Source organism: Panulirus ornatus, chromosome 69, assembly GCF_036320965.1.
Source record: "Panulirus ornatus isolate Po-2019 chromosome 69, ASM3632096v1, whole genome shotgun sequence".
NCBI lineage: Eukaryota > Metazoa > Arthropoda > Malacostraca > Decapoda > Palinuridae > Panulirus > Panulirus ornatus.
The window spans coordinates 1,363,555-1,379,739 of record NC_092292.1 but is presented as its reverse complement, the minus strand read 5'-3'; the positions used below and the strand labels follow the sequence as shown (position 1 = coordinate 1,379,739).

The following is a 16,185-nucleotide window of genomic DNA, read 5'->3' as shown; positions in this document are numbered from 1 at the left end:
AGTTTTTAAATATTACTCTCTTCTTCCTTCTTTGTGTCAACTTTACTGTTTGCTTCCTTCTATGTATCAGTATTATTATCATCTTCCTTGACTGTGCGAACTTTACTGTCTGCTTCCTTCTGTGTTACAATATTACTATCTTTTTCCTTCACTGTGTGAACTTTACTGTCTGCTTCCTTCTGTGTTACAATATTACTATCTTTTTCCTTCACTGTGTGAACTTTACTGTCTGCTTCCTTCTGTGTTACAATATTACTATCTTTTTCCTTCACTGTGTGAACTTTACTGTCTGCTTCCTTCTGTGTTTCAATATTACTATCTTCTTCCTTCACTGTGTGAACTTTACTGTCTGCTTCCTTCTGTGTTTCAATATGACTATCTTCTTACTTCACTGTGTGAACTTTACTGTCTTCTTCCTTCAGTGTTTCAATATTACTATCTTTTTCCTTCACTGTGTGAACTTTACTGTCTGCTTCCTTCTGTGTTACAATATTACTATCTTTTTCCTTCACTGTGTGAACTTTACTGTCTGCTTCCTTCTGTGTTTCAATATTACTATCTTCTTCCTTCACTGTGTGAACTTTACTGTCTGCTTCCTTCTGTGTTTCAATATTACTATCTTCTTCCTTCACTGTGTGAACTTTACTGTCTGCTTCCTTCTGTGTTTCAATATGACTATCTTCTTACTTCACTGTGTGAACTTTACTGTCTTCTTCCTTCAGTTTTTCAGTATTATCATCTTTCTTCACTGTGTCAACTTTACTGTCTGCTTCCTTCAGTGTATCAGTATTATTATCATCTTCCTTGACTGTGCGAACTTTACTGTCTGCTTCGTTCAGTGTGTCAATATTATTATCATCTTCCGTCACTGTGTCAACTTTACTGTTAACTTCCTTCATTGTATCATATTCATTGTCTGTTTCCCTCAGTGTTTCTTTTCTGTTTGCTTTCTTGAATGTGTCAGGTTTACTGTCTGCTTCCTTCTCATCTTTACTCCCTGCTTCAGTGTGTCATCTTTACTGTTTCCTTAAGTGTTTTATCTTTACTCTGATTTCTTCTGTGTTATCTTTATTGTCTGCTTTTTCAGTGCTCTCTTTATTGTTTTCTTCCTTCAATGTTGTATTTACCGTCTGCTTTCTTTAGAATGCCATCTTTACTGTCTGTTTCCTTCAGCGTTGTCTTCACTGTTTGCTTTTTAGCGGGATATTCTGGTAGGATCTTATTTGAGCGGAATATCTGAGAGAGGACACGAAAACACGTTAAGCAATATAATGTTTTATTGGATAGGATATATAAAGTGAGTTGAGGGTGAATTTGGAGTCATATGTGGTTGCCTTTGACATATCTAAGGCTTTTGATGGGATGTGACATCGGGGTCTCATCTCGAAGCTCCCTTCTTTTGGCTTCCCTCCCTCACTTTGCTCCTTCATATCTAGCTTCCTCTCCGGTCGATCTATCTCTGTGGTTGTTGATGGATCAGCCTCCCCCTTTTCTCCATCAACAGTGGCGTCCCGCAAGGTTCTGTTCTGTCCCCTACACTTTTCCTCCTTTTTTCAACGATTTCCTCTCTACAAATAATCCAGTGCACTCATACGCTGACGACTCAACACTGCATTCATCTACATCCTTCAATTGTGCTCCTTCTCTCACTCGATCTGCATCTCGTCTTGACACAGCTTCCTCAATAACCTCAGACTTGGACAGGATATCTCAGTGGGGTAGACAAAATCTTGTTAAGTTTAATGCCTCCAAGATCTAATTCCTACCCCATCTCTCTATCGAGAACTCCTTACAACTTCCGTCTCTCCATTAACAGTTCTGTAATTCCACCTCTTGATTCAGTAAACATCTCTGGAATTACTGTAACATTCATTCTCTCTTGGAAACCCCACATTACAGGAATAGCTAAGTCTGCCTGTAAGAAACTGGGTGTCCTGTTAAGTTGTCAAAATTTCTTTCTTCTGAACACTTGCTCTGTTTATACAAGGGATTATTTCGTCCTTGTATGGAGTACTGCTCTCCCATCTGAGTTGGTTCTAGCTCTGTATCCTTACTTGACAGAGTTGAGTTGTAAGCGGTCCGACTTATGAACTGTCCAAGGCTAACTTCCAAACTTGACCCCCTTGTCTTACGTCGCAATGTTGGTTTACTTTCCCTCTTGTTTAAGTATTACTTTGGTATTAGCTTCCGAGAGCTGGCTATTTGTGTGCCTACACCACTAGCTAGACCACGCAATACTTGGCAAGCTGCTGCCTCACATGATTATTGTGTGGCCATCGGCAACTCAAGGGTGGGCCGTTTTGATACCTGCTTCTTTCCCTACACGTCGAAGCTTTAGAACTCTCTGCCTTCTCATGTCTTTCCCAATAACTTTGACCTGCCGCTCATTTCAAAAGACATGTCTTCCATTCCTCCAAAATTCGTAAATACTTTCCCTCCTTTTTTTCATAATTCTCTCTAAATTTTGATTTTGATCCGGCTTTGATGTGGACTTTTGTCCATGACTGGAGACTTGAACATCAAAAAAGAGCTGCAGGCGGTGCAGGAGGTCAGGAAAGGTCAGGTGTGGCAGGTTGAGACATATGAGGCAGGGTTGGCAGGGGTCCTGTGATGCTGGTGATGGTAGGCGTCACATGAAGCAGGAACACGTGCCAGGCTGCTCTTGTAGCAGGAGGTGGGTGTGGCGGCTCCTGGCGTGTGCGGCGGCTTCCTGTTAGTGCTTGGGTTGCTGGAGAGGCGCTAGGGATGCCGCGGGCGGGCGTGGCCGGAGGTGATGTCTCACGCGAGTCTTGCCGAAGGTGGACGTCAGAGATGAGGGAGGCGCCACAATGAAACCCGCCAGGAAGGTGGAACGTCAGGAGTCACGTTGGAACATCTACTGACGGAGGAGACGCCCTAAGGTCGGCTCCAGTCGGCTTCCTTCACTATTTCATCTTTACTGTCTGTTTTCTTCAGTGTTTTATCTTTACTGTCTCCTTCCTTCAGTGTCTCATCTTTACTGTCACCGTTCTTTATTGTGTCACCTTTACTGTATGCTTCCTTCAGTGTTTCGTCTTTACTGTCTGCTTCCTTCAATATTTCATATTCATTGTCTGCTTCCTCCAGTATTTCATTTTTACTATCTCCATCCTTCACTATTTCATCTTTATTGTTTGCTACCTTCAGTGTTTCATATTTATTGTCTCCTTCCTTCAGTATTTCATCTTTACTGTCTCCTTCCTTCAGTATTTCATCTTTACTATCTCCTTCCTTCAATATTTCATCTTTATTGTCTGCTACATTCAGTGTTTCATCTTTACTGTCTGCTTCCTTCAGTATTTCATCTTTACTGTCTGCTTCCTTCAGTGTTTCATCTTTACTGTCTGCTTCCTTTAGTATTTCATCTTTACTGTCTGCTTCCTTCAGTGTTTCATCTTTACTGTCTGTTTCCTTCAATGTTTCATCTTTACTGTCTCCTTCCTTCAGTATTTTATCTATAGTGACTGCTTCCTTAAGTATCTCATCTTTGCTGTCTGCTTCCTTCAGTATCTCATCTTTATTGTCTACATCCTTCAATATTTCATCTTTACTTTCTGCTTCCTTCAGTGTTTCATCTTTACTGCCTACTTCTTTCAGTGTTTCATCTTTAGTGTCTGCTTCCTTCGTTGTTTCATCTTTACTCTCTTTTTCCTTCGGTGTTTCATCTTTACTGTCTGCTTCCTTTAGCGTTTCATCTTTACTGTCTGCTTCCTTCAGTGTTTCATCTTTACTGACTGCTTCCTTCATTGTTTTATCTTTACTGTTTGCTTTCTTTAGTGTTTCATCTTTACTGTCTATTTCCTTCGGTATTTCACCGTTTCTGTCTGTTTTTTCATTGTTTCATCTTTACTGTCTGTTTCCTTTAGTGTCTCATCTTTGGTGTCACCTTCCTTTAGTATATCATCTTTACTGTCTGCTTCCTTCAGCATTTCATGTTTATTGTCTGTTTCCTTCTGTATTTCATCTTTACTGTCTGCTTCCTTCAGTATTTCATCTTTACTGTCTGTTTCCTTCAATGTTCCATCTTTACTGTCTGTTTCCTTCATTGTTTCATCTTTATTGTCTGTTTACTTCAGTGTTTCATTTTTGTCTACTTTGGTTCTTCATCTTTACTGTCTGCTTCCTTCATTGTTTCATCTTTACTCTCTGTTTCCTTCAGTGTTTCATCTTTACCGTCTGCTTCTTTCGGTGTTTCATCTTTACCGTCTGCTTCCTTTAGTGTTTCATCTTTACTGTCTGTTTCCTTCAGTATTTCATCTTTAATGCTGCTTCCTTCATTGTTTTATCTCTTCTGTTTGCTTCCTTTAGTGTTTCATCTTTACTGTCTATTTCCTTCAGTATTTCATCTTATCTGTCTGTTTTCTTTATTGTTTCATCTTTACTGTCTGTTTTCTTTAGCGTTTCATCTTTGCTGTCCTCTTCCGTTAGTATATCATCTTTACTGTCTGCTTCATTCAGTGTTTCATCTTTGCCGTCTGCTTCTTTCAGTGTTTCATCTTTCCTGTCTGCTTCCTTCAGTGTTTCATGTTTACTCTCTGCTTCTTTCATTGTTTATTCTTTACTGTCTGCTTCCTTTAGTGTTTCATCATAACTGTCTACTTCCTTCAGTTTTTCATCTTTACTCTCTGATTTTTACATTGTTTCATCTTTGTTGTCTTCTTCTTTTAGTGTTTCATCTTTGCTGTCTGCTTCCTTCAGTGTTTCATCTTCACTGTCTGTTTCCTTCAGTGTTTCATCGTTTTTGTCTGCTTTCTTCAGTGCTTCATCTTTACTGTCTGCTTCGTTTAGTGTTTCACCTTTACTGTCTGCTTTCCTTTGTGTTATATTTTTACTGTCTGCTTCCTTCGGTATTTCATCTTTATTGTTTGCTTCCTTCAGTATTTCATCTTTATTGTCTGCTTCCTTCAGTGTTTCATCTTTACTGTCTGTTTCATGTAGTGTTTCATCTTTACTGTTTGTTTCCTTTAGTGTTTCATCTTTACTCTCTGCTTGCTTCAGCGTTTCATCTTTAGTGTCTGCTTCCTTCACTATTACATCTTTACTGTCTGCTTCCTTTAGTGCTTCATCTTCACTGTCTACTTCCTTTAGTATTTCATCTTCACTATCTGATTTCTTCATTGTTTCATATCTCCTGTCTGTTTTCTTCATTGTTTCATCTTTACTGTCCGTTTCCTTTAGTATATCATCTTTACTGTCTGTTTCCTTTAGTATATCATCTTTACTGTCTGTTTCCTTTTGTATATCATCTTTACTCTGTGCTTCCTTCAGTATTTATCTTTATATTCTGTTTCCTTCGGTGTTTCATTTTCACTGTCTGCCTCCTTCAGTATATCATCTTTACTGTCTGTTTCCTTCAATGTTTCATCTTTACTGTCTGTTTCTTTCAGTATCTATCTTTACTGTCTGTTTCCTTCAGTGTTTCCCCTTTACTGCCTGCTTCCTTCAGTGTTTCATCTTTTCTGTAGGCTTCCTTCAGTATTTTATCTTTGTTGTCCGCTTCCTTCAGTATTTCATCTTTACTGACTGTTTTCTTCATTGTTTTATCTTTACTGTTCTTTTCCTTCAATTTTTCATCTTTAGTGGCTCCTTCCTTCAGTATTTCATCTTTACTGTCAGCTTTCTTCAGTATTTGATCTTTACTGTCTCCTTCCTTCAGTTTTTGATCTTTACTGTCTGCTTCCTTTAGTGTTTGATCTTAACTTTATACTTCCTTCAGTGTTTCAACTTTACTGTCTGTTTTCTTCATTGTTTCATCTTTACTGTCTGCTTCCTTTAGTGTTTCACCTTTGCCGTCTGTTTCCTTCGGTGTTTCGTCTTTACTGTTTACTTCCTTAAGTGTTTCATCTTTATTGTCTACTTCCTTCAGTGTTTCATCTTTACAGTCCGTTTCCTTTAGTGTTTCTTCTTTTCTGTCTACTTTCTTCAGTGTTTCATCTTTACTGTCCTCTTCCTTCATCATTTCATCTTTACTGTCTGTTTACTTCAGTGTTTCATTTTTGTCTACCCTCTTTAATTCTTCATCTTTACTGTCTGCTTCCTTCGTTGTTTCATCTTTACTCTCTTTTTCCTTCGGTGTTTCATCTTTACTGTCTGCTTCCTTTAGCGTTTCATCTTTACTGTCTGCTTCCTTCAGTGTTTCATCTTTACTGACTGCTTCCTTCATTGTTTTATCTTTACTGTTTGCTTCGTTTAGTGTTTCATCTTTACTGTCTATTTCCTTCAGTATTTCATCTTTTCTGTCTGTTTTTTTCATTGTTTCATCTTTACTGTCTGTTTCCTTTAGTGTCTCATCTTTGGTGTCACCTTCCTTTAGTATATCATCTTTACTGTCTGCTTCCTTCAGCATTTCTTGTTTATTGTCTGTTTCCTTCAGTATTTCATCTTTACTGTCTGCTTCCTTCAGTATTTCATCTTTACTGTCTGTTTCCTTCAGTGTTCCATCTTTACTGTCTGTTTCCTTCAGTATTTAATGTTTACTGTCTGTGTCCTTCAGTGTTACATCTTTACTGTCTGCTTCCTTCAGTGTTTCATCTTAACTGTCTCCCTCCTTCAGTATTTCATTTTTACTGTCTGCTTCCTTCAGTATTTCATCTTTACTGTCTATTTTCTTCATTCTTCATCTTTTCCGTCTGCTTCCTTTAGTGTTTCATCTTTACTGTCTTCTTCCTTCATTATTTCATCTTTACTGTCTGTTTCCTTCAATGTTCCATCTTTACTGTCTGTTTCCTTCAGTATTTAATGTTTACTGTCTGTGTCCTTCAGTGTTTCATCTTCACTGTCTGCTTCCTTCAGTGTTTCATCTTAACTGTCTCCTTCCTTCAGTATTTCACCTTTACTCTCTGCTTCCTTCAGTATTTCATCTTTACTGTCTGTTTCCTTCAATGTTCCATCTTTACTGTCTGTTTCCTTCAGTATTTAATGTTTACTGTCTGTGTCCTTCAGTTTTTCATCTTTACTGTCTCCCTCCTTCAGTGTTTTATCTTCACTGTCTGCCTCCTTCATTGTTACATCTTTACAGTCTCCTTCCTTCAGTATTTCATCTTTACTGACTGCTTCCTTCAGTATTTCTTCTTTAATGTCTGCTTCCTTCAATTTTTCGTGTTTACTGTCTGCTTCCTTCAATGTTTCATCTATAATCTCTGCTTCCTTCAGTATTTAATGTTTACTGTCTGTGTCCTTCAGTTTTTCATCTTTACTGTCTGCTTCCTTCAGTGTTTCATCTTCACTGTCTGCCTCCTTCATTGTTACATCTTTACAGTCTCCTTCCTTCAGTATTTCATCTTTACTGACTGCTTCCTTCAGTATTTCTTCTTTAATGTCTGCTTCATTCAATTTTTCGTGTTTACTGTCTGCTTCCTTCAATGTTTCATCTATACTCTCTGCTTCCTTCAGTATTATATTTATTGTCTGCTTCTTTCAACGTTATATTTTGTGTCTGCTTTCTTCAGTGTTATATTTGGTGTTTGCTTCCTTTGGTATTATCTTTGCTATTTGCTTCCTTTAGTATTATCTTTGCTGTCTGCTTTCTTCAGTATTTCGTCTTTACTATCTGCTACCTTCATTGTTGTATTTAGTGTCTACTTTCTTCACTGCTACATTCGGTGTTTGCTTCCTTTAGTATTATCATTGCTGTTTGCTTCCTTCAGTGTTTTATTATTACTGTCTGCATCCTTGAGTGTGTTATTATTAGTCTGCATCCTTCAGTGTATTATCACTACCCATGGAAAGTTTTGTGGGGCTTGGATGTGGAAAGGGAGCTGTGGTTTCGGTGCATTATACATGACAGCTAGAGACTGTGAGTGAATGTGGCCTTTTTTGTCTTTTTCTAGCGTTACCTCGCGCGCGCAGGTGAAAGGGGGTGGGGGGTGCCATTTTATGCGTGGCGAGGTGGCGACGAGAATGGATGAAGGCAGCAAGTATGAATATGTACATATGTATATATGCATATGTCTGTGCATGTATATATAGGTATACGTTAAAATGAATAGGTATGTATAAGTGCGTGTGTGGGCGTTTATTTATATACATGTGTATGTGGGTTGGTTTGACCATTCTTTCGTCTGTTTCCTTGCTTTACATCGCTAACGCGGGAGAGAGCGACAGAGTATAATATAAAAAAGATGCCTGTGGCATGAGAAAGGTGGGAGGTGGGCAGGTTAGAAAGGGTAGTGAGTGGTGGGATGAAGAAGTAAGATTGTTAGTGAAAGAGAAGAGAGAGGCATTTGGACGAGTTTTGCAGGGAAATAGTGCACATGACTGGGAGATGTATAAAAGAAAGAGGCAAGAGGTAAAGAGAAAGGTGCAAGAAGTGAAAAGAGGGCAAATGAGAGTTGGGGTGAGAAAGTATCATTAAATTCTAGGAAGAATAAAAGATATTTTGGAAGGAGGTAAACTAAGCGCGTTAGACAAAAAAAAAAAAAAAAAAATGGGAATATCGGTTAAGGGGGCAAATGAGGGTGGGGGGGTAATAACAAGTAGTGGTGAAGTGAGAAGGAGATGGAGTGAGTATTTTGAAGGTTTATTTAATATGTTTGATGATAGAGTGGCAGATATAGTGTGTTATGGTCGAGGTGGTGTGCAAATTGAGAGGGGTCAGGGAGAATGGTTTGGTGAACAGAGAAGAGATAGTGAAAACTTTGTGGAAGATGAAAGCTGGCAAGGCGGCGGGTTTGGATGGTATTGCAGTGGAATTTATTAAAAAAAAAAAAAAGGGGTGACCATGTTCTTGACTGGTTGTTGAGGATATTCAGTGTATGGATGGTTCATGGTGAAGTGCCTGAAAATTGGCGGAATGCATGCATAGTGCCATAGTACAAAGGCAAAGGGGATAAAGGTGAGTGTTCAAAGTACAGAGGTATGAGTATGTTGAGTATTCCTGGGAAATTATATGGAAGGGTATTGGTTGAGAGGGTGAAGGCATGTACAGAGCATCAGAGTGGGGAAGAGCAGTGTGGTTTCAGAAGTGGTAGATGATGTGTGAATCAGGTGTTTGCTTTGAAGAATGTATGTGAGAAATACTTAGAAAAGCAAATGGATTTGTATGAAGCATTTATGGATCTTGAGAAGGCATATGACAGAGTTGATAGAGATGCTCTGTGGAAGGTATTAAGAGTATATGGTGTGGGAGGCAAGTTGTTAGAAGCGGTGAAAAGTTTCTATCAGGGATGTGGGGATGTGTGCGAATGGGAAGAGAGGAGAGTGATTGGTTCTCAGTGAATGTCGGTTTGCGGCAGGGGTGCGTAATGTCTCCATGGTTGTTTAATTTGTTTGTAGTTGGGGTTGTTAGGGAGGTGAATGCAAGAGTTTTGGAGAAAGGGGCAAGTATGCAGTCTGTTGTGGATGAGAGAGCTTGGGAAGTGAGTCAGCTGTTGTTTGCTGATGATACAGTGCTGGTGGCTGATTCGGATGGGAAACTGCAGAAGCTGGTGACTGGGTTTGGTAAAGTGTGTGAAAGAAGAAAGCTGAGAGTAAATGTGAATAAGAACAAGGTTATTAGGTACAGTAGGGTTGAGGGACAAGTCAATTGGGAGGTAAGTTTGAATGGAGAAAAACTGGAGGAAGTGAAGTGTTTTAGATATCTGGAAGTGGATTTGGCAGCGGATGGAACCATGGAGGCGGGGGTGGGTCACAGGGTGGGGGAGGGGGCGAAAGTTCTAGGAGCGTTGAAAAGTGTGTGGAAGGCGAGAACATTATCTAGGAAAGCAAAAATTGGTATGTTTGAAGGAATAGTCGTTCCAACAATGTTATATGGTTGCGAGGCGTGGGCAGGGTTGTGCGGAGGAGGGTGGTTGTGTTAGAAATTAGATGTTTGAGGACAATATGTGGTGTGAGGTGGTTTGATCGAGTAAGTAGTGGGGGGGGGGGGGGTTAAGAGAGATGTGTGGTGGTAAAAAGCATGTGGTTGAGAGAGCAGAAGAGTGTGCATTGAAATGGTTTGGTCACATGAAGAGAATAAGTGAGGGAAGATTGACAAAGAGGATATATGTGTCAGAGGTGGAGGGAACAAGAATGGGAGGCCAGATTGGAGGTGGACGGATTTTGAGTGATCGGGGCTTGAACATGCAGGAGGGTGAAAGGCTTGCAAGGAATAGGGTGAACTGGAACGATATGGTATACCGGGGTCGACATGTCGTCAATGGGTTGAACCAGGGCACGTGAAGTGTCTGGGGTAAACCATGGAAAGTTGTGTGAGGACTGAATGTGGAAAGGGAGCTGTGGTTTCAGTGCATTATATATGACAGCTAGAGACTGAGTGTGAACGAATGTGGCCTTTGTTGCCTTTTCCTAGCGCTACCTCGCCCGCGTGTGGGGGAAGGGTTTGTCAATTCATGTGTGGCGGGATGGCGACAGGAATGAATGAAGGCAGACAGTATGAATTATGTACATGTGTATATATATTTATGTCTGTGTACGTATATATATATATATATATATATATATATATATATATATATATATATATATATATATATATATATATATATATATATATATATTCCCTGGGGATAGGGGAGAAAGAATACTTCCCACGTATTCCCTGCATGTCGTAGAAGGCGACTAAAAGGGAAGGGAGCGGGGGGCTGGAAATCCTCCCCTCTCGTTTTTTTTTTTTTTTTTTTTTTTTTTTTTCCAAAAGAAGGAACAGAGAAGAGGGCCAGGTGAGGATATTCCCTCAAAGGCCCAGTCCTCTGTTCTTAACGCTACCTCGCTATCGCGGGAAATAGCGATTAGTATGAAAAAAAAAAAAAAATATATATATATATATATATATATATATATATATGTTGAAATGTATAGGTATGTATATGTGCGTTTGTGGAGGTGTATGTATATAATGTGTATGTGGGTGAGTTAGGCCATTCTTTCGTCTGTTTCCTTGCGCTACCTCGCTAACGCGGGAGACAGCGACAAAGTATTATGATAATGATAATGATGATAATAATAATAATAATGATAATAATAATAATGATGATAATAATAATAATAATAATGATAATAATGATAATAATAATAATAATAATAATAATAATAATAATAATAATAATAATAGTAATAATAGTAATAATGATAATAATGAATATATGTATAATCTATGGTCATGGTGAAGGAGTTTTACACTGATACATCTTCAGGTATCGTTACGTCTCCAGTTATCCTTACGTCTCCAGTTATCGTTACATCTTCAGTTATCGTTACGTCTCCAGTTATCGTTACATCTTCAGTTATCGTTACGTCTCCAGTTATCGTTACATCATCAGTTATTGTTACGTCCACAGTTATCGTCAGAGCTTCAGTTATCGTTACGTCTCCAGTTATCGTTACGTCTTCAATTATCGTTATGTCTTCAGTTATCGTTACGTCTCCAGTTATCGTTACGTCTCCAGTTATCGTTACGTCTCCAGTTATCGTTACGTCTAAAGTTATCGTCACGTCTCCGGTTATCGTTAAATCTTCATTTATCTTTACGTTTTCAGTTATCGTTATGTCTCCACTTATCGTTACGTCTTCAGATATCGTATATTGTCGATAATTACCTCATCATTTATCATTCTTGTTAATGAGCCCCGACTCTTCTCTCTTCCAAAACGGTGAAATTTATAGTCCTTGGCCTTTCCCTGACACTTATTTCCCTTAATTATGGTGCCATCTATAATGGTTTCTTGTGTACCTTCTCAATCAACTGCTTCCCTAGATGTAGTCATCCAAGTTAGCAGCAAGTTGTCGTATGTAGCAAGAGATGAGCTACACATTATACATGAAATGTACCAGCAGCTATACATCTCATTATACATGAAATGTACCAGCAGCTACACATCTCATTATACATGAAATGTACCAGCAGCTACACATTCTCTACTGTGCTGTATTATGGGACACTGATGACGAAGGGTGAGGTACCATACTAACTCCCAGGTGCTTCACACACATACACACAACACACACACACACACACACACACACACACACACAACACACACACACACACACACACACACACACACACACACACACACACACACATGGGCTATGTCCTGTACACACAGTCCTGCTTGCTGGCTACTGGATTATATTTCCTAACCTATATTATCGAAGTGATTGTTAAGTTTGTTGTGGTGTGCATTGTTATGCTTCCTTATTGTTAATGATGTTGTAGTGTGCAGTGTTATGTTTCCTTATTGTTAATGATGTTGTAGTGTGCAGTGTTATGTTTCCTTATTGTTAATGATGTTGTAGTGTGCAGTGTTATGTTTCCTTATTGTTAATGATGTTGTAGTGTGCAGTGTTATGTTTCCTTATTGTTAATGATGTTGTAGTGTGCAGTGTTATGTTTCCTTATTGTTAATGATGTTGTAGTGTGCAGTGTTATGTTTCCTTATTGTTAATGATGTTGTAGTGTGCAGTGTTATGTTTCCTTATTGTTAATGATGTTGTAGTGTGCAGTGTTATGTTTCCTTATTGTTAATGATGTTGTAGTGTGCAGTGTTATGTTTCCTTATTGTTAATGATGTTGTAGTGTGCAGTGTTATGTTTCCTTATTGTTAATGATGTTGTAGTGTGCAGTGTTATGTTTCCTTATTGTTAATGATGTTGTAGTGTGCAGTGTTATGTTTCCTTATTGTTAATGATGTTGTAGTGTGCAGTGTTATGTTTCCTTATTGTTAATGATGTTGTAGTGTGCAGTGTTATGTTTCCTTATTGTTAATGATGTTGTAGTGTGCAGTGTTATGTTTCCTTATTGTTAATGATGTTGTAGTGTGCATTGTTATGTTTCCTTATTGTTAATGATGTTGTAGTGTGCATTGTTATGTTTCCTTATTGTTAATGATGTTGTAGTGTGCATTGTTATGTTTCCTTATTGTTAATGATGTTGTAGTGTGCAGTGTTATGTTTCCTTATTGTTAATGATGTTGTAGTGTGCAGTGTTATGTTTCCTTATTGTTAATGATGTTGTAGTGTGCATTGTTATGTTTCCTTATTGTTAATGATGTTGTAGTGTGCATTGTTATGTTTCCTTATTGTTAATGATGTTGTAGTGTGCAGTGTTATGTTTCCTTATTGTTAATGATGTTGTAGTGTGCAGTGTTATGTTTCCTTATTGTTAATGATGTTGTAGTGTGCATTGTTATGTTTCCTTATTGTTAATGATGTTGTAGTGTGCAGTGTTATGTTTCCTTATTGTTAATGATGTTGTAGTGTGCAGTGTTATGTTTCCTTATTGTTAATGATGTTGTAGTGTGCATTGTTATGTTTCCTTATTGTTAATGATGTTGTAGTGTGCAGTGTTATGTTTCCTTATTGTTAATGATGTTGTAGTGTGCATTGTTATGTTTCCTTATTGTTAATGATGTTGTAGTGTGCATTGTTATGTTTCCTTATTGTTAATGATGTTGTAGTGTGCATTGTTATGTTTCCTTATTGTTAATGATGTTGTAGTGTGCAGTGTTATGTTTCCTTATTGTTAATGATGTTGTAGTGTGCATTGTTATGTTTCCTTATTGTTAATGATGTTGTAGTGTGCATTGTTATGTTTCCTTATTGTTAATGATGTTGTAGTGTGCAGTGTTATGTTTCCTTATTGTTAATGATGTTGTAGTGTGCATTGTTATGTTTCCTTATTGTTAATGATGTTGTAGTGTGCATTGTTATGTTTCCTTATTGTTAATGATGTTGTAGTGTGCATTGTTATGTTTCCTTATTGTTAATGATGTTGTAGTGTGCATTGTTATGTTTCCTTAATGTTAAGGATGTTGTAGTGTGCATTCTTATGTTTCCTTATTGTTAACGATGTTGTAGTGTGCATTCTTATGTTTCCTTATTGTTAATGATGTTGTAGTGTGCATTGTTGTGTCTCTTATTGTTAATGATGTTGTAGTGTGCATTGTTATGTTTCCTTATTGTTAATGATGTTGTAGTGTGCATTGTTATGTTTCCTTATTGTTAATGATGTTGTAGTGTGCATTCTTATGTTTCCTTATTGTTAATGATGTTGTAGTGTGCATTGTTGTGTTTCCTTATTGTTAATGATGTTGTAGTGTGCATTGTTATGTTTCCTTATTGTTAATGATGTTGTAGTGTGCATTGTTGTGTTTCCTTATTGTTAATGATGTTGTAGTGTGCATTCTTATGTTTCCTTATTGTTAATGATGTTGTAGAGTGCAGTGTTATGTTTCCTTTCTGTTAATGATGTTGTAGTGTGCAGGATTATGTCTCCTTATTGTTAATGATGTTGTAGTGTCCATTGTTATGTTTCCTTATTGTTAATGATGTTGTAGTGTGCAGTGTTATGTCTCCTTATTGTTAATGATGTTGTAGTGTGCATTGTTGTGTTTCCTTATTGTTAATGATGTTGTGGTGTCCATTGTTATGTTTCCTTATTGTTAATGATGTTGTAGAGTGCATTGTTGTGTTTCCTTATTGTTAATGATGTTGTAGTGTGCATTCTTATGTGTCCTTATTGTTAATGATGTTGTAGTGTCCATTGTTATGTTTCCTTATTGTTAATGATGTTGTAGTGTGCATTGTTGTGTTTCCTTATTGTTAAGGATGTTGTAGTGTGCAGTGTTATGTCTCCTTATTGTTAATGATGTTGTAGTGTGCAGTGTTATGTTTCCTTATTGTTAATGATGTTGTAGTGCGCATTGTTGTGTTTCCTTATTGTTAAGGATGTTGTAGTGTGCAGTGTTATGTCTCCTTATTGTTAATGATGTTGTAGTGTGCAGTGTTATGTCTCCTTATTGTTAATGATGTTGTAGTGTGCATTCTTATGTTTCCTTATAGTTAATGATGTTGTAGTGTCCATTGTTATGTTTCCTTATTGTTAATGATGTTGTAGAGTGCGTTGTTGTGTTTCCTTATTGTTATGTTGTAGTGTCCATTGTTATGTTTCCTTATTGTTAATGATGTTGTAGAGTGCATTGTTGTGTTTCCTTATTGTTAATGATGTTGTAGCGTGCATTGTTGTGTTTCCTTATTGTTAATGATATTGTAGTGTGCATTGTTGTGTTTCCTTATTGTTAAGGATGTTGTAGTGTGCAGTGTTATGTCTCCTTATTGTTAATGATGTTGTAGTGTGCAGTGTTATGTTTCCTTATTGTTAATGATGTTGTAGTGTGCATTGTTGTGTTTCCTTAATGTTAAGGATGTTGTAGTGTGCAGTGTTATGTCTCCTTATTGTTAATGATGTTGTAGTGTGCAGTGTTATGTCTCCTTATTGTTAATGATGTTGTAGTGTGCATTCTTATGTTTCCTTATTGTTAATGATGTTGTAGAGTGCATTGTTGTGTTTCCTTATTGTTAATGATGTTGTAGTGTGCAGTGTTATGTTTCCTTATTGTTAATGATGTTGTAGTGTGCATTGTTGTGTTTCCTTATTGTTAAGGATGTTGTAGTGTGCAGTGTTATTCTCCTTATTGTTAATAATGTAGTGTGTAGTGTTATGTCTCCTTTTTGTTAATGATGTTGTAGTGTGCATTGTTGTGTTTCCTTATTGTTAATGATGTTGTAGTGTGCATTCTTATGTTTCCTTATTGTTAATGATGTTGTAGTGTCCATTGTTATGTTTCCTTATTGTTAATGATGTTGTAGAGTGCATTGTTGTGTTTCCTTATTGTTAATGATGTTGTAGTGTGCAGTGTTATGTTTCCTTGTTGTTAAGGATATTGTAGTGTGCAGTGTCATGTTTCCTTATTGTTAATGATGTTGTAGTGTGCATTGTTATGCTTCCTTATTGTCAATCATGCTGTAGTTTGCAGTGTTATGTTTCCTTATTGTTAATGATGTTGTAGTGTGCATTGTTGTGTGTCCTTATTTTTAAGGGTGTTGTAGTGTGCATTGTTATGTTTACTTACTGTCAATGATGTTGTAGTGTGCAGTGTTATGTTTCCTTTTTGTTAATGATGTTGTAGTGTGCATTGTTACAATTCCTCACTGTTAATGATGTAGTGTGCTGTGTTATGTTTCCTTATTGTTAGTGATGTTGTACTGTGCATTGTTATGTTACCTTATTGTTAATGACGCAGTGTGCAGTGTTATGTTTCTTTATTGTTAAGGATGTTGTAGTGTGCAGTGTCATGTTTCCTTACTGTTAATGATGTTATAGTGTGCAGTGTTATGTTTCCTTATTGTTAATGATGTTGTAGAGTGCAGTGTTATGTTTCCTTTCTGTTA

The 16,185-nt window shown here is 37.4% G+C and overlaps 2 protein-coding genes across 2 annotated transcripts in view; one reads left to right on the top strand and one right to left on the bottom strand.

The window, feature by feature from the left end:
* The window catches only part of SiaT (beta-galactoside-a-2,6-sialyltransferase), a 73,141-nt gene that overhangs the window by 7,171 nt on the left and 49,785 nt on the right, over nt 1-16,185 (top strand). The gene's annotated exons all lie outside the window — the stretch shown is intronic.
* Nucleotides 1-16,185, bottom strand: part of LOC139747584 (exosome complex component RRP45-like) — a 137,093-nt gene that overhangs the window by 118,513 nt on the left and 2,395 nt on the right. The window lies entirely within an intron of this gene.